Source organism: Ischnura elegans, chromosome 8, assembly GCF_921293095.1.
Source record: "Ischnura elegans chromosome 8, ioIscEleg1.1, whole genome shotgun sequence".
In the NCBI taxonomy this organism is placed as follows: Eukaryota; Metazoa; Arthropoda; class Insecta; order Odonata; family Coenagrionidae; genus Ischnura; species Ischnura elegans.
In genome coordinates this window covers 41,560,687-41,583,526 of record NC_060253.1, presented here as the reverse complement: position 1 = coordinate 41,583,526, position 22,840 = coordinate 41,560,687, and the positions used below count along the sequence as shown (strand labels likewise).

General features: G+C 39.1%; 1 protein-coding gene across 2 annotated transcripts in view; it reads left to right on the top strand.

Moving 5' to 3' along the window:
• LOC124164164 overlaps nucleotides 1-22,840 on the top strand; it is a 115,362-nt gene that overhangs the window by 49,474 nt on the left and 43,048 nt on the right. The window contains exon 1 of one of the 2 annotated variants that reach the window (XM_046541365.1): nucleotides 4,922-5,006. The exons of the other annotated variant lie outside the window; for it this stretch is intronic. The gene's annotated coding sequence lies outside the window, so the exon portion shown is untranslated. Of the gene's footprint in view, nucleotides 1-4,921; nucleotides 5,007-22,840 lie in introns of those variants that run through there. 2 annotated transcript variants of the gene reach the window in all.

Here is a 22,840-nt window from a genome sequence, read left to right as displayed (position 1 = left end):
GGGCTGGAGTGGAAGGAAAAAGGATGGAGACGCCGTCGCGATCGGAGCCCGCCGACGCCTCCAGGGAAAGGAAAGGGCTGGAAGGAAGTGGGAGTAGGGATAAAGCACCCCAGTGCTATGGAAGCAAAGGGGGCCCTACCTAGCGAAACCATGCGTACGCAATTTCTCTGCCACCATCCCGGGGAGATTTTTCTATGAGGAAGAAAAATCCCAAATAGGGACAGTGGGAATCATAATTATGGCAGTGAGTTATTTCGGAAATAAAAATAGCGAGTCTTCTGGTGGTCAACATTAAAGCTGAGTTTAGTGCGAAGCAATTCCACAGCTTAGCCTCCTCGCTTCTGGCGTATTGTACACAACACATCGACGATTGAATTTTTTCCGCCTTGTCTAAAAGAAATTACGTTATTGTAACTAGTTCAGTGCTTCCTGACCGATGGCAGTATCATACAGAAGCACGATTCATATAAATTGCTACTTTTGTTCATTAACATCTAATTGACAAGAAAAAATCAAATTTACACCAAAAATAGATGGACGGAGTCCCGTTAGATATGTCCCGGGGCTGAGGAGATTAAGGCTTATATTTTAAACTAATATTTCTACACTCTTTCGTGATATCAGTGACTTTTTATGATGGAGTACTTTCCTGTAAAGGTATACGCTACTAAAAACTCTTATAAGGGCCCTAAAAATCAGACCATTAGATTTTTACACCCGTATCTAATATTTTACTTAATAAAGCATTTTTTCGCCAGAAATGAATGAAATATACGAAGAAATTCTTTAGAACTCTCAATTATATTAGGGAACTGTAGACTCTACTCTACAGAATATTATTAGCATTAACGCAGTTAATTTATCTTGTTAATTCGAGAGAGCTGTGCCCGCTTAAGGCATCATTATCATTAAATTTTTTTTGACGAAGTGGAAATTAACGTAATTAATTTTATTTAATATCTCAAAAGTAACGTCTGCAAAGGAAGTGCTTTATAACCAATAGTTGGAATGTAAATTCCAGTTGCCGCTCAAGTTTAAGGATTAAGACGCCTTTACACAAGAAAAAATAAATTAAATTTAAATGGATTTATAGCATATTTAGGGTATTAGCACATATTAAAGCTTAACCTCTTGTTAGGAGTAAATGTAACTCTTTAGGAGTATGAAACTCATTAAGTGACACCTCTTGACAATTTAGGGAGCTATTTAATTTAAAGACAGGCTAAACCTATAGAATATTATATCCTTGTCTTTCGGCATTTTTATGTGCTGATACGCCTGGGAATCTTCAAGCATCGCGTTTGTATCATAATTTACGGCGTGAAAGATGCTTTCATGCTTATCGCCTCATTCATAATGACAATAAATTTCAACAAAATTAGACATAAGTTCCGTTGACACCGATTCTATTTCCGTGTCCAAGTGTTTCCGTATCGCAAAATCCTTCTTCACGAAGCCAAAAATAACGGCTACGGTCATCAAAGCTCTTGTCGCGTATTTTTCATGCCTCTTTAAAAAAATCTTCCGCCCGGAACGTGTGTTGTGAACGAAAAGGAACTTCAAGAAGGGATGGCTGGCAGGTTGCCGATGAAAATATAACCTCCGGAGACAAGGGCCAGCCATGACCTCCCAGGGATAGTGGTATTTTATCTCTCCTCGCCCGAAATTAAAATATCTGCGGACGGAACGAATAAATAAAAGTGGCGAAGTATTATCTCTTGAGTCCTTTTGTCCTTCCCTGGTAATTTTTCAAGAATATTTTCATTTTAAAGGGCTCTCGTGAGGTGGTTCCTCTTTATTTTATTGCAGCACGCGTATAATGTGAGGCTGTTACGACGATGATGGGATGTAAAACATCCTACTATACGATTCCGAAGCGGCAGAGGGACGCGGCGTGTTGGGATTGGCCGGTCATCGCCGCCAATCAAACTATCTAACGTTCTTCTTTTTTTTATTTTATATTTTATTTCGCCCTTCGGAATGGGCCGATTCCCCGCCGTCCAGAGAATCGGCAAATGGCAAAGGAATTCTCGGGACACGTGGAAACTGTTGGAAATGGATATTCCCGTAAACCGTCCTAATTTTCACCCATCACTCCAGCCGTCAAGTTTCCTTTGTCCGCACCAGAGAAGGGTCATCTCTAACATTCCTCCTGTCTTCCCCATACTTGTGTTGTAGCCTTTCAGCTCGGATCCTAGTCATCTAACCGGTAGTTGGTGATTAATACCTTGAGCCAGAACTTGCTTTCTAAATTATTTTGCGTCACCTAGCCGTTGTATGGCACATTTTTTTTCAAAAACTTACGTACTGTGTTTAAGACTAAAATTACATTTGCTTAAGGCCATAAATACATCGTAACGTCAATAAATATTTTTCGTCAATGGTGGAATAGCGTGTGATTTGTTTCATAATGATATCCCTGATAATTAACAAGTTTCTGTCTAATAATGTTTACCTTTGCTAACGCTTTGTATTTGCTTATGGCTTTTAAATAATTAAAAGAATCGTAGTTTATTTCAAGAAAACCTATGGAGGAGGAAACAATGAATTCCAAGCAAGCATTTTACTGCCTAGTAGCTGTCTTGATGATTTTCGAGCCACTCTTGAATAAGCTAATGCAACTTAAAATACAAAGATATGGGTTGCCTAATAATACATATGGAAATGAGTTTGTACAGTTGATATTTATTATTCATAATGTAAAAACTCAATGCTGAATGCTCATGTTTCGGAAATAATTCCATCTTACGCACAGACGTTCCTGTTACGTTTTTTAGAGTATTAACATATTGCTTAACATGAATAAATTATTATAATTAGTGGTCAACTGTTATTCATCATTATTAATTCTTGAAACCAAGTTCATGCGAGAAAATAACGGATTGATATCAATTGTTAGAACTACAACTTAATAACTTCGTTTTTTTCTCAGCTTAATGCTGTAATCATAATCTGATAACGAAGAAATTTAATAAAATTTCTTTGGGAAAAACACAAATGAATTTGAAAAATCCAATGGCATACTTTTAATAAAACACGATCCAGTCTCCTCCTTTGGGGATCATGTTGACCCAATGTCAATCCTGCCAAGCAAGTAGTCCTCCCTTACCGCCGCTCGTTGAAGTCTCCAGTGTATGTAAAGGAAGGGAAAGCAGTTTGCTCTAAAGGGAAAATGTTGTTGTCCACACTAGCTCGGCTTTCTTGGATTTTTTTTGCTTCTCGCATCGTCCATCTAGCTAGAAGTGGGAGAATCTCCTCAGCTCCCATGTGGGACATCAGTAAAGTAAGCAAGGAAACCGACCGGGGTGGCAGCATAGACTCGGCATTAACGGTTTCCACTCTGTCGGCCTGGGCGCAAAAGCAAGCAGGCGTGATTTATCGCGTGTACGCTGAACGTATGATTATAATCTGCGGCAAAATGCGTTATTATCTTATTCCGACCATGTGAAAAGCGATTGCGGCCGCCATGCAACTTGGCATTAAGTAATTGAGCGTGTTGGTGCGGTGATCGCTCGTCTCATATTTCATGCATTCACTCAAAAGAGGTGGCCGCGAATGTAACATAAGTATGTCTCACACTCATGACTTTGCTCGTGATCACAGGGAAGGATTTTTTGGCGCGTAATTTGCTCGTGATACGCCCTTCTGTGATTAATTTCAAAACAAATAAAACGCTATGAAACTTTTGGACGCATATTTAAGAACTGGCACACTATCACTTATTTTTTTTAAGGCCCTCTCTTCTGTGGTCCGGATATTGTATCTCCCCAAGCTTTATTTCCTTTTTATATTCATTCCTATGCGTTACGTGCTGGTTTATTTCCCTTGTATTATTCTCAGTATAAAGAGTTATTTTCATTGATATAGTTGTATTATAAAAAGTTTATTTACGACTTTCAATAGTTTGGTCATCAATTTAGGTGGGATAGTTTTTTTTAAGTGTAAAGGCATATCAGTTTGTGTTTTTCTATTTTAATAAATTATTTAATTCAATAAACGCTTTCTATTTACCGTTTTGTTTTAAGGTGTTATTTGAACTTATTTTCTAAGGAACTGAAGATACAGAAAGAAAAAGGATGAGAAATAGTACAGGTTCTACCGTTTTCAATTTTCTTAGTTCAATTTTCTCTACGTGATTAAAGTGTCAGCGTATACAATTGAAAACGGCTCTAATGCAATATTTGATACATATGGTGTTTTTTTATATTTATGTGACTAGTATCTGGGTCTAAGCTGTCTTACATTGTTTGAAGAAACTAATATCTAAGAATTTTTACTTCCAAATTTCAAGAATATATAAACAAAATAATACGAGTGTTTTGATGCGCACCAATAGATGTCATTTGTATCCGACAGTCATAAATCGAGAGAGAACTAGGATAACTACAGATTGAGTCGTTTAAACTCGAGACTGCCTTCGTAATTACACTCAACAATATGAGGAACTCCTTTTCTCGGGCAGTTGATTTATACACAGTGATAATTGCTCGCTGAAACTGCTTTTAGATATCACAATGCTGACACGGTTCGTATCGGAGCGGATAAAAAAACTTGCAAGAATTACCTCTCGGAGCGGCTCCGCATTTACGGTGACTTAATGAGGTGGCAGTCAGAGGCAGTTGCCGGCTCTCCGAATGCTTCGGATTCAAGTTCAGAGGTCAAGAGGACTCGGTGAAACCATTGAGCTTGTCAAACGTCCAACGAGGAAGGTCAAGGAGAGACGCTCACGCGCTACGCGGATTCCAGTTGTCCTCTCCAGTTATCGAACCGTAAATCGTATCGTTGCGATGCTCCGGCACGTACTACTCGGAACGGAAGTGACACGCTGGTCGGTAGATGGTGTGCCCCCGTAGAACCTCTGGAGGAAGTTTACGCTAAGCAGGAATTTACCAGTCAGTCGCCGTCTGTGACCAGTGGCATGTTCATTGGTGTGTGCGTTGTTCTTGTTCCCTCAGAGAGAAGATAGTATCAGGTGCATAAGGTCGCCTTGGTGCTTGAGCCGCTCTGTAAGTACTACTTCATCCCTAAGTTTATCGCACGTTTATTACGCACATTTAAGGATTAATCTGTGTATTAACAATTTAAAGAATAATTGAAGTAGAGGAAAAAATCATACTCCTTGCAAAAAAAAAAGCCCTAAAGAAGGTATTATAATACACTTAAACGTTTGCCAAAAACTTTGCATTTCGTTCTTAAAGGCGTCCACTCCGAGATGCTAATCAACGTTAAACATTTAGGTCAATAAACAGAAGAAATATTAAATTTAACTAAAGGACTCCTAAGCCACCTACCACTGTGCAGTCATCCTCTCGGAATTTAAAATGATTTTAAAAAGCCACTCTCGTCCCTGACGGTTGAGTGATCAGAATTTCATGTTTAAACAACTAAGTTAAGGTTGTAGAAACATTATTGCCCTTTTTACGGAAAGTTTTACTTTGGTACTACGCTAGTCAACTGCTATATCATCATCAGGCATATACTATGACGACCTAGCGGTTGAAATCCGTGGTACCAAAGTAAAACCGGTGGAAAAAGTGCTATAACGTATTCTTCAACAAATATTAATTCTTTCCAGTTTATCTTGATCACCTCAGTCAATTTTTTTTGCTAAGGTAAGGTTTTTATTCGAAATGTATATTTTTGATAGGATAATACAAAATAAAAATCTTATGAAATATATATATTTTAAATACTATTCCACGTAGGTGCAAATACTCTTCCGCAATTATTGAGATTATTGGATCGCTAAGCACTTATCCCTGCGCTGAGGAAATGTTTGAAAACCAATAAAAATGCGGAAAAATAAATCAAGCGTCCGTGGAATGGTTTGAGGCCTCTTTCATGTATTACTTTTGGTTTAAAGTTCGTGGAAGAAAAATTTTGCGATTTCAGCGTCGCAATTATGGTGGTTGAGTAGAATTCTTTGGTTATGCTCCACTTATCGGCGCATGCTAACGGAATTTTATTTAATGAATAATGGATTATGATGAGCAATTATTCTCAATATTTTACATTATTGATGACAGAGTGTATATATCAAAGCTTTTTGACAAAAAACGTTTGCTTCTACCACTTGTTTTTTAAAGTACGCGACCAGAGTTTCAGTGTATAATCACAGCCATCAGGCATAATTTTTTATTTAAAAATTTGATTTTATTATTGATTTTCTGGTCGCTTGACCTGATACAATTGGTTTTAGCACCAGTTTTTTTTGCCGATAACCTTGTAACGGAATACCATCAAGTAAAAGAAGGAACGGAGATTTTTGTATACGTAAAGTTTTGTCGAATGTAATGTAGCGGAAGTAAACTTCAGGAAAAGAGAAATATTTTTATACTTTGATTCCAAAGACCCATTCACATTTTTTACTGTTTTCTAAAAGGTCCCGGAAACATTTTCCATGTTTATCTATTTTGTATCATGGATGTTGTTAGCCATTGAAATTATACTGATGTAAGATTACTTTGTCTTACTCGACTGAGAAAATTGTTCTTGAAATTTGCTGATATAAAATGATTTGTTACGGTGAATAAGAAGAGCAAGTGAATACCCTAATACTACAGTTTACGGTGATATGTGAGATCTATTTAGTACAAAGCTAAAAATCGCACCATAACTCCTTCAAAAATCAATTAATATTGATTTTGTCAAAATGATATCCAGACATAGGTTTCTTTAAGATTAGAAAAATAATATACCCCATCTCAAATCCATGGTTCTAAAGTCACGCTGGAGTGATTCAATAATTGATAAATGCTGTTTTTCTATGCCCTATTAAGAAGTAAACTCGTTGCTTACTCGTGCATGGTTTCAGGTAATAGATCCGGTTACGCGGGAATCTCAGAATCTCATATAAACATAATTTCTTGAAATTAGAGAATCGGAGTGAATCACGTACTAAGGGAAAAGAAATCTCGCTGAAACAGTTCTAATACGATGTGTATGACATTAAATATCGTCTTCTTTCGAAGTTATGAGTGAACTCTGTTTCGGTCTGGTGAAGAATTCCATAAGAATAAAAGTGCTGATATTCTTGACTGCCTTAGAAGGGAGATTTTATTATTGTACCTTAATACTTACCTCAATTTCCGTGATAATTCCTGTTTTATACTCAGCTGTGTTTAAATTCTTAATTTGACTTTTCCAATACTTTACTTGGTCATAATATATCTCCAGTAAATACACCACACTTGATGTACGTAAGTGATACGGTTAGGACGAATCAACCACAAAAATTTATTTTTGCAAATATGTTTTTTATACGAATTATAATACCCATATTATAGGGATTTAAAGCTGTTTCAATGTTTGTATTGGACTTGAAACCTACAGATAGCTTGTTCAAAAGGTTTCCATACCCAAATGTATCAATCCAATACAATACCACCTACAAAAAAGTTCTACCCATATTTTATTTATCAAACTTCATTTTGATATATTGAGAAGTATTTGGAATGAATATCTAGAATATTTTTTCAGTTTTCATTTGCGTTTGAAATACTGTTTCCTGCAACGTTTACGAACGGATTAATAAAGCCATTATTCGACTTCAGACAAATTTTCAATTTAATGAAATGTTGAACACTTACCAAAGCATTTTTGAATTGAAAATAGTTTGCTACTAACTTAAACTAACTAAAACTAAACTTATTTTATCGGCCTTAATCTTTCGATTGATAACTCTGAAATAGGGAGCTTGGTAGCCCCGTGGGTAGAGGGGTTAGCTACTGATCAAAGGGTTTCAAATTCTTAGATTCGAATTATCTGAAACTTTTCTGGTTAATGCTCATGTTATACCATCAGTAAGAGTACCACACTCGACGTATGTAAATGATACGGTCAGGAAAAATCAACCTGAAATGTTTTATTTCTGCAAATATGTGTTTCAAACGATGCCTGATTCCCATATTATTGAAATTTCAAGTTGCTTCAATGTTTTTAGATAGGACTTCCGACACCCCTAAACAAAAATCCTCGAAGTTCGTGTTGGTTCAGGGAATGTAACTGGCTCCCCTACCTCAAATGCATGTTTTTTCCCCACGCCTGCGGCACACTTTGCTACGAGCTCTACCCTCACCTATTCAACACGAACCTTCTGGGATGCATGATTGAGTGAGCGATCCCCGATCCCCTGTAATAAAGTCGTTCTCGTTACGGAGGTGAGAAACTTATATTTTACGCAGTGTTGATGTGGTGTGCCGTTACATTTTATGGCAATTCGATGGGGAGGAATTCATGAAAAGAATTTTTTGGTCGAGGGTGATCGTGCTTACTTACTGCCTGTTGGTATTCACCGGAGGTAAACTTTTGAATGGAGATTATTCCCCTCGTGCTGCCTTTAGGGTTATTCGGAAGTTTTTTGGTCCTCCTGAATAGGTGGGCTACCGAGAGATTTAAAATTGTGTTTGTTACCCGCTCCTATGCTGAGTGCTCCTCGTGCGTGTTTTGTTTTGGTCGATCCCCACGAAAGCGCGCTCCGCGGGCGTTTTTTTTATTTCCCAACACTCCCAATAGCGGCATTCCCTTCCCGAGGAGATGCCATAATCCAGAATGGGGCTTGGGACTATCATCCGAAAGGCACGCTTGGATGACCGTCAGATCTTAATGCGGGGTTACTAATGGTTTTGTCGTGTCCTACTCAGAAGACCGCTGGGCACCTTTTGGTCATTTTCCAAAAACCATTCCGAAACCTCCGACCCGGACGGGGCGTGGAAACGCCTTGCTGTTACTCATTTATTTCTCCTCTATTTTCAGGGCCGGTTCTAGAATTTTTTCTAGTGCAAGCGAACAACGGACAACATTCCGTCCCCCTCGAAAATAAATAGATTAACATGAGAGGTAGTTGGGGTTATCTCTGGATTAATTTAAAAATAAATACTATTATAGGAATAAAAGCCGAGGTTTGAATATCAGCGTGAACTAATAACGTGATTGCTATTACATTTATATCAAAATATATTATTTTAAGAGCTTATAACCACTTGGTTAACTTGGTTTTTATAGTAGCCAATTATATGTACTACTTCATTCATTCACACAACGCCTTGAGCGCAAACATACAAATACATTGATGGGGTAGGACATAAAGGGATAGGAGCACGTAGTAGAAAAAGGATGACGACAACAGTGCTGTATTAGATGGAAAAGGCAAGAAATCAGAGGGGTAAAAATGTGACCTTACTGGGATACGATCCCAGAACCTCCCGGTTGCCGGTGGGGTCCCAGTCAGGACGGATTTTTACCCTCTGCTTTTTCCATCTACCACAGAGCCGTTGTCCTCGTCCTTTTTCTACTATGTGTTCCGATCCTTTTCTTTCATACCCCATGAATTTATTTGTATACATATTGGACTGAGAGCTTAGCTGTCCCCTTTTCATTGGCCGCTTAGTTACCGCTTAAGCCGGTCCTGCATATTTTCTCTAGATTACTCCCTCTCCTCTATTCGTCTTTTCCTCCTCATCTCCTTGAGAGTAAACCCAGCGCTCTGTCACGATGGCTCAATCATCGCGTTTTAAAAAGGAACACAAAAGCAAAAAAAAAAAAAATGAAATGGTGTATCCCTTTCCGTTTTGCCCGAATTGATTCCCGTAGTGGGCAGGCCCGAGCCATTTCCTTCGAGTGGTCACGGCGTCCTGCAAGCAGGAGGAAAGGTGTAATTTCGGAAATGATCTCGTGGTACGGAGGGGAGAAGGAAGATGTTTTTTTTAATGCTACGTGTTTGCGTGCAAGCGAGAGGATAACTTGGGAATTGTTTCGCTTCCAGCGTGACACTCGTGCCAGACGTGACTTGGGAACACCGGCAGCGTATCGGTGGAATTTTTTTTTCTGTTGTTGTGCCGTGTTGGAGCAGCTTACAACCGACTTTTTCTCGGATTACGTGCAAAGGTTTTTTTTGAGGTAGGTAGCGTGGCACTATAATGGAAGATGTTTGGAGAGGAATATAATAAAAGTAGCCTTCAAAACGGCCAGAAATGGGTCTTCCTTTGTATTTACAGGATTATTTGGTAAAAGGCCATTCATTGAATTAATCGCTACATTCATTGGGATGGTTGAAAGAGTATAGTTTTATCTGTCCTTGTTATTGCTGGAGTCCTGTTTCATCTTCATATTATCCTGATTAGGGCTTTATTTAAATCTGATCAAGCTCTTAATTAAACGTGTTTTAATAAATGACCTGTTGGAATTTTATATTGCAAGTGTTTTGATACAAACGTAATGGAGTTTCGTTATCGCCGGCCTCGGTGCCAGGGGTGGTTAAGTCCTTGCCGACCACATAGGAGTCTTATCTATATCACATATCTTTGGTTCGAGTCCCCACTGGGTAGGATACCCCTATTCAGGGCATGGATGTTCGGGTTCGTTTGATTGTTAAGTTTAAAACGTCTATGTAAAAGGCTAGAGGTGTTGTTTTTAGTGGCCCAGGAATAAGTTAATAAATAAGTTAATAAATAAATATATGTTTTTTGTATGCAATATTGCCATGAATACTTGGCGGTTGGATATGCACTTGTTATTAAATGCTTTATCACATAACCGTTTACTGCGCACACAGCTAAGGTCGTGTTAGTGGAAATTCACCCCCTGCCTAATCCCGTTAAGGTGTAGGAAGAGTTCTTGGGTTTCCAGCCGAGTCAAAGTGTTTTTCAGCACCGACGTCTCGAGGGTGAAGTCTGTAATCGTCTTCAGGGTGAATGCCGATGGCAGACTTCGCCCTCGAAACGTCGGTACTGAAAAACCCTTGTACCCGGCTGGAAACCCGATAACTCTTCCTCCAGTCTATTAGCCGGGAAAACCTTGGATCTTTCATCCCGCTAAGGTGGTTCGCAGGGTATAGTGCTGATGTGGAGGAAGCCGTGTGAACTCCTTTGAAGCACGTTTGCGCATCGTAAAACCTTTACCTCTAGTTGACCGTAATGGCCACTGCCGTTGGTCCGGCTTCTCTCAGAGTTTAGCCACGTGACTGAGGCTGTGGTCTATTTCTAAGCGTTAACGTTGCGTTTAACGGCCGAAGGAAACGCTGAAATTGATGGTTTGCGGTTTATCCTTGTGGGATCAGGGCGCGGAGAATAAGCTAAGTAGGTCTCGGATCTCTTGTTCAATGGGATTTTTTATTCTAATAATAATGTCGTATCTTATGATAGCTCCAGGATGAGGTATCATCTCTTCACTAGTTTGATGCTCATGTAAAACACATCGATGTTAACAAAATTTAGTTCACTCATGAGTAAATCATGAAATATAAATCTCTGCAGGTTCTGCCAACACGTGTGAGTATTCTATAGTTAAAAGTTACCGATTAGAAAAGTGCGTTTCAATTTGGTATTTTGGCCCATGCTTTCATACGAACTCAAAGTTGAAGTTGGTTTCGCTTTTCATTGAGAATTTTGCTGCATGTCTGATCCATGTTTCCACTTGCAAAACATCGTGGGTAATGAGGTTATCCCTTTTGTACCCGTGGCATTGCATTGGTGTAATATTGGCCTAAACAGAATTGTCTTCAGGCTGTTCCATGGTGGTGATAATTTGGGATAGACTTAGGGGCGTATCAAGCATCATTTTAAGCGTCTTTAGGGACCAAAATGGATGCCGAAAGGGACCAATGAGTAAACAGTTGCTCTTGATTTTTGATGGTCTACTGCGCGTCATATGGAATGCCCAATAGAAATATTAAATTTTCTCATTGACAGAAAATGGAAAACTTTAATCTTCCCTAATTACTGTCACAACCCTACAGAAAAAATATATTTTTCACTTGTATTCACCCACTCAGTTCTGAAATCCAAAAGATCGTTGGGGTAGTTGATGGTTGAGCTCTAACAATCACAGAAGTGCGAATCACAGAAGGAAGGAGTTTATGAGGGGATCGTTATGTAGCAGTTTAAAGAAAAGGCTAGTGAGAAAGTATGATCCATAGTTTAGCTTTTCGGTGCGGAAACATGGGCACTTATTGTTAGGAAGCAGGATAAGGGAAGACTGGAGGCGTTCGAGATTTGGTGTGAAAAGGAATGGGGAAGGTGAAGTGGAAAAAGAGGAGGAGGAACAATGAAGTGCTGGAAATGGTGGGTGAGGAGAGATAGCTTCTAGATAAGGTATGGGTGGTGTGGGTATTTTGCGGGGAGGTGATGTTGAAAATAGAGTTGGAGGGCAGAATGTTTGGTAAACGAGGGAGAAAAAGGATAAGATTAGGATTTTTTGATAGAAGAAATGGGAAGAGGCCTTATGGTGAATTTACGAGGGAAGCCCATGAAGGTTATGAAGACCGCTGGAATACTTAAATACTCCACGTATACATACCTTAATCAGTAGATTACTTTAATAATGAGACAATAATATAAATAATTGTAATCGAATATGGAAATCAGAGAAAGTACACATCATAACCAATTATAACCTCCACCACAGGTTAAGTTCCTCACTCAATGCATCAAGGTCTCAAAGGTGAAGGATTACCGTAGAAATTGTTCAATATAATACATAAATCAGCAATTTGAAATACATGTGGAATAGTCAGAAAACTTTTAAACTCATAAAAAAGGCGAAAGTGCATGGTGTAACCCGTAACTCGCCTAAAACCAGCAAAAATGATGTGAAAAAAAATAATCACCCTCATTCTTTTTTGAATTTGAGAGTCTTTAGAATTGTTTTACGTTTACGTAATTTAGGTTTTACGTCATTCTCTCAGGCATTGCCTATTTCCTTGGGAGTTTCTCGTGAGGCACAGTCTTTGATGTCGGCATGAGCGAGCACAAGAGAGCGGAAAGAATAGAAGTTGGGTTGATGGGAGAGGATATGTATTGACTTAACGGTTGTTCCAAAAGTAAAGGGACCTTACCAAAAATAGCCTCATAACCTCAGATCTCAGCGCTCGAAAAACGTATCTTGTTCTTCGCCCACAAGAGATTGGCGTGAGAATGTGTGTACCAAAATCTTTAGCGTCATTGTGATTGCCTTTCGTTAGCACCTAAGACTTTTAGTCTTTATAGACTCTGACGTAGTTTGAAAGGGCAGTATGTTTTATCTAAATATGCGCCTGACTACATTCATATTTTCACCGGTCATTAAGGTATACTGGTGTGAATAAATTGAAACACGTTTTATAGCATGAGGGAACTAATAGGCTCATTGATGATTGAACAAAATTACCTGGTTCACTACCTTATATGAGACATTTAGGTGTTGAATTACTTTTCAATGAACTTTTTGGCATTGGAAAATTTTTCACAATCAGCGTTTGAGAAAACCTTTTTGAACCTACGCAATTAAAATTTCAAATAGCGCAGATTTTTTTCCAATGCTCTTTCTGTATAATGTTTGACTCTTTGGTGCGAATTCAGATCTGTATGCCTGGTTGATTTCAGTCAGATGCAAATAAAAGAATTTTCACATTTATACATTTTGGGACGCCAAATTGGATCCTCATCACCAATACATATTTCAGTAAATAATAAAATGTACTAAAACATCTTATTGATGGCTCATAACTGAAAATGATAACTTTTTCATGAATTTCGAAAGTAAAATCCGCCATTTAGGGCTGGCGTAGTGGCTGTTATTCATGAATGGCATGGTATAACGAACTAAACTTTACATAACGATCAGTAAAATTTTAGTGGAATATTATTCATAGTTCAAAACGTCAACCGTGATGTTTGAGTCTCTTTAAAATGCTTCTATTCAATGCTAATTAGGTCTTCTAAAAGTACCAAATGGATTTGGTCTATAAATATTCGATTTCGTTTATCTGAAAATGAATCTTAGCGAGGGCGAGCATGTATACTTTGTGTCTAATAAGTTTACGTAATTTTGCGGTCAATATTGAAGCAATAACTTCTACGCTTTGTTGATGACATTATTTTCAAATTATTGTCTGAAACCTCCATCTCATTCGTAATTTACGACAAACTTTAGCGTACTTTGCGTGACTCACGTTTTCCATGTATCGGCTTTCCGTCAATATATTTTCATTACTTCTAGTACTTTTTTCTTCTCCTTACCCATTTCTTTCTTACCATCAAACTTCCATGTCGCCATTATCCTGTATTCTTGTAACATTTTCTCATGAACGGATTTTTTCCAGCTCATATTCGTCTGTGGGCGGGATAACAGTAAGTTGGGAAGCTGGTCTCTACTTTTAGGGGCCTTCGAAAAATATTACACCCGGGAGAACATTTGATGATACCTTTCAGGATCGGGAATTGAGTGCTTGATGCATAAAATACGACCGTCGAATGGGCGATATCCCCCATGCTCGTAACGGCTTTCGCGTTATTGTGGTTTATCCATTTAAGTACTCGAGATCCTTCTGAAGCTAATTTTATCATAGGTTGTTTATGGGCAGCATCAAAGAAGACCGAAGCAATATCCATGCTGGAAATGGCGACCAATGTAGAACGGAACATTAACTTTTGCGATGGTCACTCGACACAAGATGGTTGTCTGCATATAGAATTAGTACATACCTCAAGCATGTACGAACAAACTTATCTACGCCTGGAGGATATCATATTGTGACCTCCTTTTCTCGAATGAATAACGGTTGTTTGCGGTTTTAACGCTTTACTCTTTATATAAAGCCATACATCGATATGGATATCAAAAAATCGCCCTCTAAATCTCATTACAAAAAAAATTAAATAGTTTTAATGTATATATAGGGAAAAGTATATGTATTATAGCCAGGATGAGGAAAACGTGAGAGCAATATTTTGAAGTAGACTACAGGTAACATTGCTATATTAGCTGTTTGGCTACTGAGCCGCCATTTTTATAAAATATCCCAGCCTCAATGTTTCTACAAATGGCGCCAAAGATTCCATTTAAATGTCCAGAAGTAACTAGATTCTTCTTTCCCTCTATCTGATCTCTATAGAATCATAAGATATATTACACAATCTGTAGCATTTTTGTCTCCTGATAAATTATTAGGCATTGCTTTTCAGTTCAAGGTCTCGATTCTACAAACGAACCTAACCCATTCACCGCGCAAACATTAAAAATTTAAGGTAATTTTTGGTACCCATTATGTTTCATTGTGGTCGTGATTACTTCATATTCTCTTTTATTTTTCTTCCCTCCAAACATGAATTCCATCGTATTGCAGAAAACCGTAAAATCTGCATTTTCATTGTCTAATTCTACTAAGGCTTACTCTACAGCTACATTTGTACTATTCTACGAATACTCCCCCATATGAATAAAATCCGAAGATCCAAGCGCGATGGAGTAGAATATTTCCATATTGGAATAAAAACTTGCAATTTTCCACGACTATAAAATTTATTCCTACCTTGGTTTCGATGTTACCACCAGGGATGGCAATAGAAACTAAACGCAAGTCAAAACTAGTAAAATTTCAATAGTTTCGTTCGCGGGAGCGAAATGTAGAAACGAAACGAAATGGATTCAAACCCGGGGAGCTAAACTCAGGGTCGAAACGAAATCGGAGTCAAAACTACTTCGAGTCGAAACTAAAGTAAAACTCTGGGACGAAACGAAACACAGATAATGTACAAGTTATAAATTTGATTAAAATACCACCGTCGAATGGGCGATGTCCCCCGTGATCGTAACGGCTTTCGCGCTATTGGGGTTTATCTATTTAAGTACACAAGATCTTTCTGTAGCTAATTTTATCATGGTTTTTTTTTATGGGTTGCATCAAAGAAGACCGAAGCAACCGAGCCATTGCTTGAAATGGAGCCCTTGTGCAAGGTACAAATTATGTAATGACATCAAAACCTAGGCAGGAATAAAAGTCTTGGAAAATTGGAAGTTTTTATTTCAATATGGAAATATTCCACTCCATCGCACTTAGGTCTTTGGATTTTATTCATAAGGGGGAGTATTGGTAGAATACTACAAATGTAGCTGTAGATTAAATATTAGTAGAATTAAACAATTATAATGCAGATTTTACGGTTTTCTGCAATACGATGGAATTCATGTTTGGAGGAAAGAGAAATAAACGAGAATACAAAGTAATGTTGACCACAATGAAACATACTGAGTACCAACATTACCTTCTATCATTAATATTTGCGCGGTGAATGGGATAAGTTCTTTTGTCGAATCGAGACCTTGAACTGAAAAGCAATGCATAATAATTTATCAGGAGACAAAAATATTGCAGATGATGTTGTGACATCGAAACCTAGGTAGGAATAAAAATCCGCCATATGACCTGAATCTTTTAAATCCGTCATCTTCCCCTCTAAATTCCGTTTCCACCGTAGGAATTAAAAAAAAAATAACATCGTCACGGCGTCACCCAGTCTCGTCCAAGTTCCCTCCATCATTATACCGGCACGCCTGTGTATTTTTCCTCAGCGGTCTATGACCCGTGAAGAGTGCGTGCGGCGGAGCTTTGAATACACCGGGACATACCTCTTCTCGCGCTAAGCGTGAATTTCCGCGATGGCGTCACCCCGAGTAATTGCTTAACCACTTTGACGATCGGAAAAGCGGCGATCTTGTCCTTGGGGAGAGGAAGAGGTCTGTATCTTTCTCTCCTTGGGAGTGGGGCAAAGAGCTCTTCGCTCCCAATCTCCCTTTGCCGCAGCGGCATCGGTGTTTTCCCGCTCCGTCCACTTTCCCTGCGCTCTCAAGCCTTGCCGTACATTCATTTGCTCCAGCCGAAAGGGGGAGGGGGATGCAGTTGGCGGTGCATCCCGGTCACCGGGTCGAGTGCATCATTTTCACCGCTCCTTCCACCAACCCCTTCTCCCAACTTCGCTCCGTCCTTCCCGAGATGGCGATTATGACACTGACCGCTGTTGGATGGATTTGGGGATTTCTCGTTCACTCGGCGATTTTAAACAGCCACCGATTGCGAGATCAATTGAAACCACGGTCGACTGTATCATAAATTGATGCAACTTATGATTTTTTGATTGATTTTTACTAAGATTGATTGTTCGATTAATCGATACCACGGTCGAATGCAGTATCAATTGATGCAACCTAAGATTTTTTGATGATTGCTACTAACATTGATTGTTCGATCAATCGATACCACGGTGGATTTCATTATTAATAGATGCAGCTTAAGGTTTTTCAATTAGTTGTTACTTACATTGATTGTTCGATTAATCGATATCAACATCTATTATTCGATGAATCGATACCACGATCGATAGCATCACAATTCATGCAACTTAAGATTTTTCGATTAGTTGATGGTAACATTGATTGCTCGATCAATCGATATCACGGTGGATTTCATAATAAATACATGCAATCAAAATGCAGCTTAAGATTTTTCAATTAATAGATACTAACATTGATTTTTCGATTAATCTATACCAACATCTAATTTTCGATCAACCGAGAACACGGTCTATTGCATTCATTGATGCAACTTGTGATTTTTCGATTATTTCATAGTAACATTGATTGTTCGATAAATCGTTATCAAGCTTAATGAATCAATTGATCAGCATCTATCTATAGCTACCTATACCGTACGAGCCACCTCTAGGGTGTTCGGCAGTGGGTGATCGATTGTCAGCATGCAAAACAATCCCCACATGCATACCACTTGTTCATAAAAGTATTGCGCATCATTGCAAAAAAGCGTGCACATTCATGCTAGGGAAAAAATTGCCAACGGTTAGTACTTACAATGGTGAATCCATGCAAGTTTATTACAATGGAAGAAGAAAAACATGGAATGAATCGTAATAATTAGCTTTCCTCGTGAACTGGAAGTCGTAAAAATATATTTTCCCTCCTTCAGGGTATAATAAATTCTTGGAAGACCTTTTTGACCGCAACATTTCTTTTTTCAAGGAAAATCTAGCAACTATTTAAGACCTTCAATATTCAGGTAATAATGAAAAAAGTCTGCATAGACGTTAGGCTTGCAATAACATAGTTCGATATCCTGATTGAAGATACCACTGTGACGATTCGCATCGCCGTCTTTCCGTATGCAATGCATCTCGCCCCCTCCTAATGTTCTATGATGGGAAGCGGTGGTCAAGGAAGGGGATTTCATGTTTCACTCCCCATCGCATGCGTCTAATTGGCGCTGGAATCGCGTGTCGAGTCCCTCTGAAAGAACGGCTACTACTTTCTGCATTTACGGCGGTTAATCGGGCGCGAAATAGTGGCGGGGCGGGATGGGTGATCGCGGGAGAAAACAGCTGCATCTTTACCCGGTTACGTTTCTACCTTAATAACTAATGGGAAGCCTTTAGGTGGTTGCTTTCGTGTTAGAAGATCAGAGGGCGGTTTACAGGAAACGGCAACCGATTAAAAATCACCTGCAACAATCGGTGATGCATTCTGCACAATGCAATTTAAAAAATTATGCGCTTCATTGCAATGGGTACGTATGCCATTCCTTTTTATTCAATCATGAAAAAAAAGAATCGTAAGATCATGCTACGTGTCTCCTTTTTACCTACTAGAGTCAGTAACTCAGTGATTCAATGCCATGGTTGGTATGGATAAGTGACGTTAGAGCTCACCCCGTAGACGGTAGAGCGATCATTGATTTATGACAAATGTCATGTTTAGGAATTTTATTTTGTTTTTTTTTGGAGTGAAATTAACTATCTTATTGGTTATGATCTTGTTTTTGCTACTTTCATTGCAAAACAGTTGATAATAAAATTGAAAAGAGGCAAGGGAAATATTCTTTTCCGATCCCAATGCAGCATTTTATCTACCATGCCGGGGAACTACCAGATGATTTCAAAAGAAAAGAGTGTTCGGTAATTAAATTTTTTGACATATTTTCCTCGACCGCGTTTTTATACGCACAGTCGTTTCAAATTCGAGCTATACTGATGCAGTAAATATAGATAAATCCTAGCGTCTGAGCATGGATTAATTTTCTTGACAAGGAATATCTTGGCGTTTTATTTTTTATAGATAATTAGATTTTTTTTATAATTAAGATAAAATAGAAAAATGGATCTAAATTTAATTGTTTTTTGCCAGCAACGTAAAATTTCAATCAAAGGCCATTTAACCTTTCAAACCTTATCCGAGTTTCATTCTGTTCTACCTAGAACTCCATGATGCAATGCCCTAGCGGAGTTCATCAGCAACTTTGCAACGATAGCTGATCACAACTGATTCATTAAAATTACGTTTTTTTTTCTCAATACACATGAGTTATGTTGGTCATTATTTGTGCTGAATTGAAATATATGTATGCGTTATCGCGAGTTATTTTAAATTATCACCGAAAGTGATACTTGATTAAGGGGATAGGGGCTGAAATGTAGTTCTTCCCGATTTTTTTCTGGAGAACCAAATGTGTATCATTCATGACGAATTTGCTTAGTCACAAATGAGGGAAAGCTCAACAAAAAATAAATAGAAAAATCAACTAGGAAATGTGAAATCAACAAATACCATGCGCAAGAACTGTGAAAAGCATATATCAAGGAAAATACTTGACTAATTAGTTCTGCTTCGGAGAAATATCATAAGGAAGAGTTTCCAGAAAGGATACCTTTGAAACTCAAAGCCTTTTATTTTCCTCTATCCAATTAAATATCCAATTCCATAGCGACTGTGCAGTGATGATTGCAGACAGTTGTGTATCAAGATCGTTTTGCTCTTATTCCGTCTCCATTAATAAGACCAGTGGCCTTTATTATTAGATCTTTATCTCACATAAATCTGCTCCGGCCCAACGGCTCAAATGCGATCACGTGACGTAGGTCGTTAATCCATTATCGAGGCGATGAAATTATATTTCAACGCCCGCTCCCGTAACTCCTAGGTCATGAATGTTTTGACAACCGAGTGCAAGTTCTATTCATGGACCTTCCCCGGGTCATGAATATGGATGAAAAATCAGTCTCTCGGCAATTAACACTTTTAATAACTGCCGAAATTAACTTTAGCGGCTGCATAATGAGGAGCGATGAAAGGCCATTCGATATGCTCTAATGGACGCGCTAAAGAAAGTTTACCGCTATTTAATGCTCCTTCATCAAAGAACAGAAAGATTAAAATTTGGAATTAAACACTGGCCAACGTGCTTGTATCGACGGGAAAGATGATGTATCCGAATGATCACCATGGGTTCTCGGTCACCTTGAATGTTGTAAACTTCATTTGCTAGGCTTCATTTGCAGAGTTCTTTAATGTACACATGTATTTCAGATGGAAAAAAATCTTAAACTCATGTACTCATTTTTCATTTATTTGCAGTTTCACGGGTGATGTATTGAGTCACTTTTCAAACTAGCATACTCTTCATTCAGTTGCGTGTAGTAGTATATTCCGTGCACGTACGTAGTTTGAATTATTGAGTCCATGATTGCTGCATTTAAGAATATGCAGGAGCCATGTCGCATGTTCAAAAAATGTGGAAACCTTTCCCTCACTGCCACTTGCTATGCTTGCTTTTTGCTCTGATGGAGATGAAAAGCACCAACTCTGCCATAAGTTTTAAACATTCTTAATAAGGGATCTTGAAATTTTATTGTACTTAACTAAGCTTTAATATGGATTGCAAAAAATACTGATTTTTTGTAAATAGATCGTCGTATTAATTTCAGGGCATCAGTGGAGCTGTAAGAAATGTCTTTATTTTGTCCTTAACCACCGTCATTGCTATTTACAGGGAAGTCTATGATGTCTTATTTGCATATCGACTTGACCTCTTCACTAGCCTACAAATTTTAAGAACATATAAAGTTGACATTGGGCGACATTTGCCTGTTTCTAAGAGAACTCGGTATTTTCATAGGTGTCAGTGGTGTATATTTAATGTACACGAAATATTTGCATAGGTCTACTCTTTTTTCTCCGTGATTCAATCTGGAGGTTAGTATGGTTAGGTAGGAACGGAGCTCCCCCCAGAATTAGCCACAGGCGTGTGAACAACATACAATAAGGGTTGGAGCAGGGGGGAAGATCCATTCCGTGGGCCGCCACGCACTGTGAGGATTTTGTTTTGGGGTGCTTCACCCGGAATTCGAACCGGGACCTTCTGATCAACAGCCCAATCCTCTACCCGCTTGGTCACCACGCCCCAAAGGTCTACTCTACGCCCCCTAAAATTTTCAAGTGGAGCAGCCCAAGTTTTTCACGAGTAGTACGTCACCGAAAACGACACAGTACGACCGGTTGAGAGGGAAGTTATCGTCCTATTAACTCTTTCTAGCCCAGTGTTGCTTCAGAGCATCATGAAGGAACGTCGTTTAAAAATGTGTGCACGGTTCATTATCGACTGCACTAAAGATATACATGAACTACTGATAATTTTATTTTTCAAAATGGAATGGTCAAAAATAATTCTGAAATTGATAATTGTGATTTTTCGGAAAATCTTTAAAAAATTGCCGAATTCATAATTTACACACGCATTTTAAGATGGCAGAAAGCGTAGTAAAAATTGAAAAAAAATGTCGTTATTGTGTTCTGGAACTCCGAAATATATATTATTTGTGATAAATCATCAAGTTTGATTTCTCAGAAATAGCGTCGGGTTTAAAAGGGTCAAATGTCCCGCTCACAATGACACGGCTCATCCGCTTGCGTGATGAAGCTTGGAGAATCGTCGCATTGCGTCCAGAAGAGCAGCAGGAAAAGGAATCACCGGTTCGCAATCACGCACCCTGCACGAAAGAATCCGTCCACCGCCGCCGTTCATGAGGACAAGGATGGGAGGACAGGCCGTTGTTCGAGAACGTCTTGGGAAGAGTTGGCACTGCCAGGAATAAGATGAGGACGGAGTCAAGAGAGTCAGAGGAGGAGTATGGGAAGGAGACGGAAGACAGTGAGGCCAAGCGGATGTCTCCGTGGAGTGTATGAGTGCTGGGTTATGCGGAGTCCGGGAGGTGGACCGTTTGAGCTAGGAAGGTCGAGAGAGGGAGGGGATTCATGTGAGAAAACGGACCAGCGCCTAGCTCCGTGTACGTGTGTGGCTTGCTTGCTATATGGCATGGATGCGGAGATGTCTGGCACGAGGGGTGGGGGTCGGGGGGAACTCGGAGCGTCGGGTGGTGGTGTGAGTCGTCGAGGCTTATGAGAAGGAGTCGGTGCGGATGCGAGTTGTGAATAGCCTGGAAGTCTTCTTGGGGGACAATGTCGGCGGGACTCGCGACCTTGTTCACGCAAGTCGCGATGTCACCGTCATTGTCCTCTGACCTGGCAAAGAAAGTAAATCAGTTCCAAACTCGGAGACAAATGTTGGCCTCGTTGGTGGCGGGGTGCACTCCTTGCTTGCCAATGTGAAGGTTGTAGGTACGAGTACCGCCTGGGTGGGTACCCTCAACCATATCTGGTCAGAAAAATTGATAAACGCGGAAGGAAACCCGGAAGAAATACTGCCCACTGTCAAAATACCCGCGGAAATCTATATGGAAACATGGTTGTTTATGCTCCTCCAAGGGTTTTTGTTGTATACCCACGATCTAAAGGCCAAATCGTACTTTTTTCGGGATGATTAATATAAACAAATATATAAAATATGTATCATAAAAGATGAAGTGAATATTAAAGCAAATTGATTTTTTGTTGTATAGGCGGTATAGCCACGTTATTATATTTACTATGTTGATAATACGGGCATTAATTGGTGTGACCGTGGTAGGGCCTTTACCCACTGACCAAAGGACCAAAGGAAGGCACATTTATCAATAGTTCAAATCTAAAATAAAGCCTTCAGACACCAATTATCTCAATACTAGGTGTCTCAGGGAATAGAATAACCCTTCTATCTTGACTATGTGTAATCCACACGCTTACTGGTGGCTTTCCAGTCGTACTTATGCCTAGTCTTAATTAGTAAGGAGTCTAAGGCGTGCGCCATTCCATTTAATCAAACCAACGTTCCGATTGAAATGACGAGTGAGTGATAGCTTATTTCGTA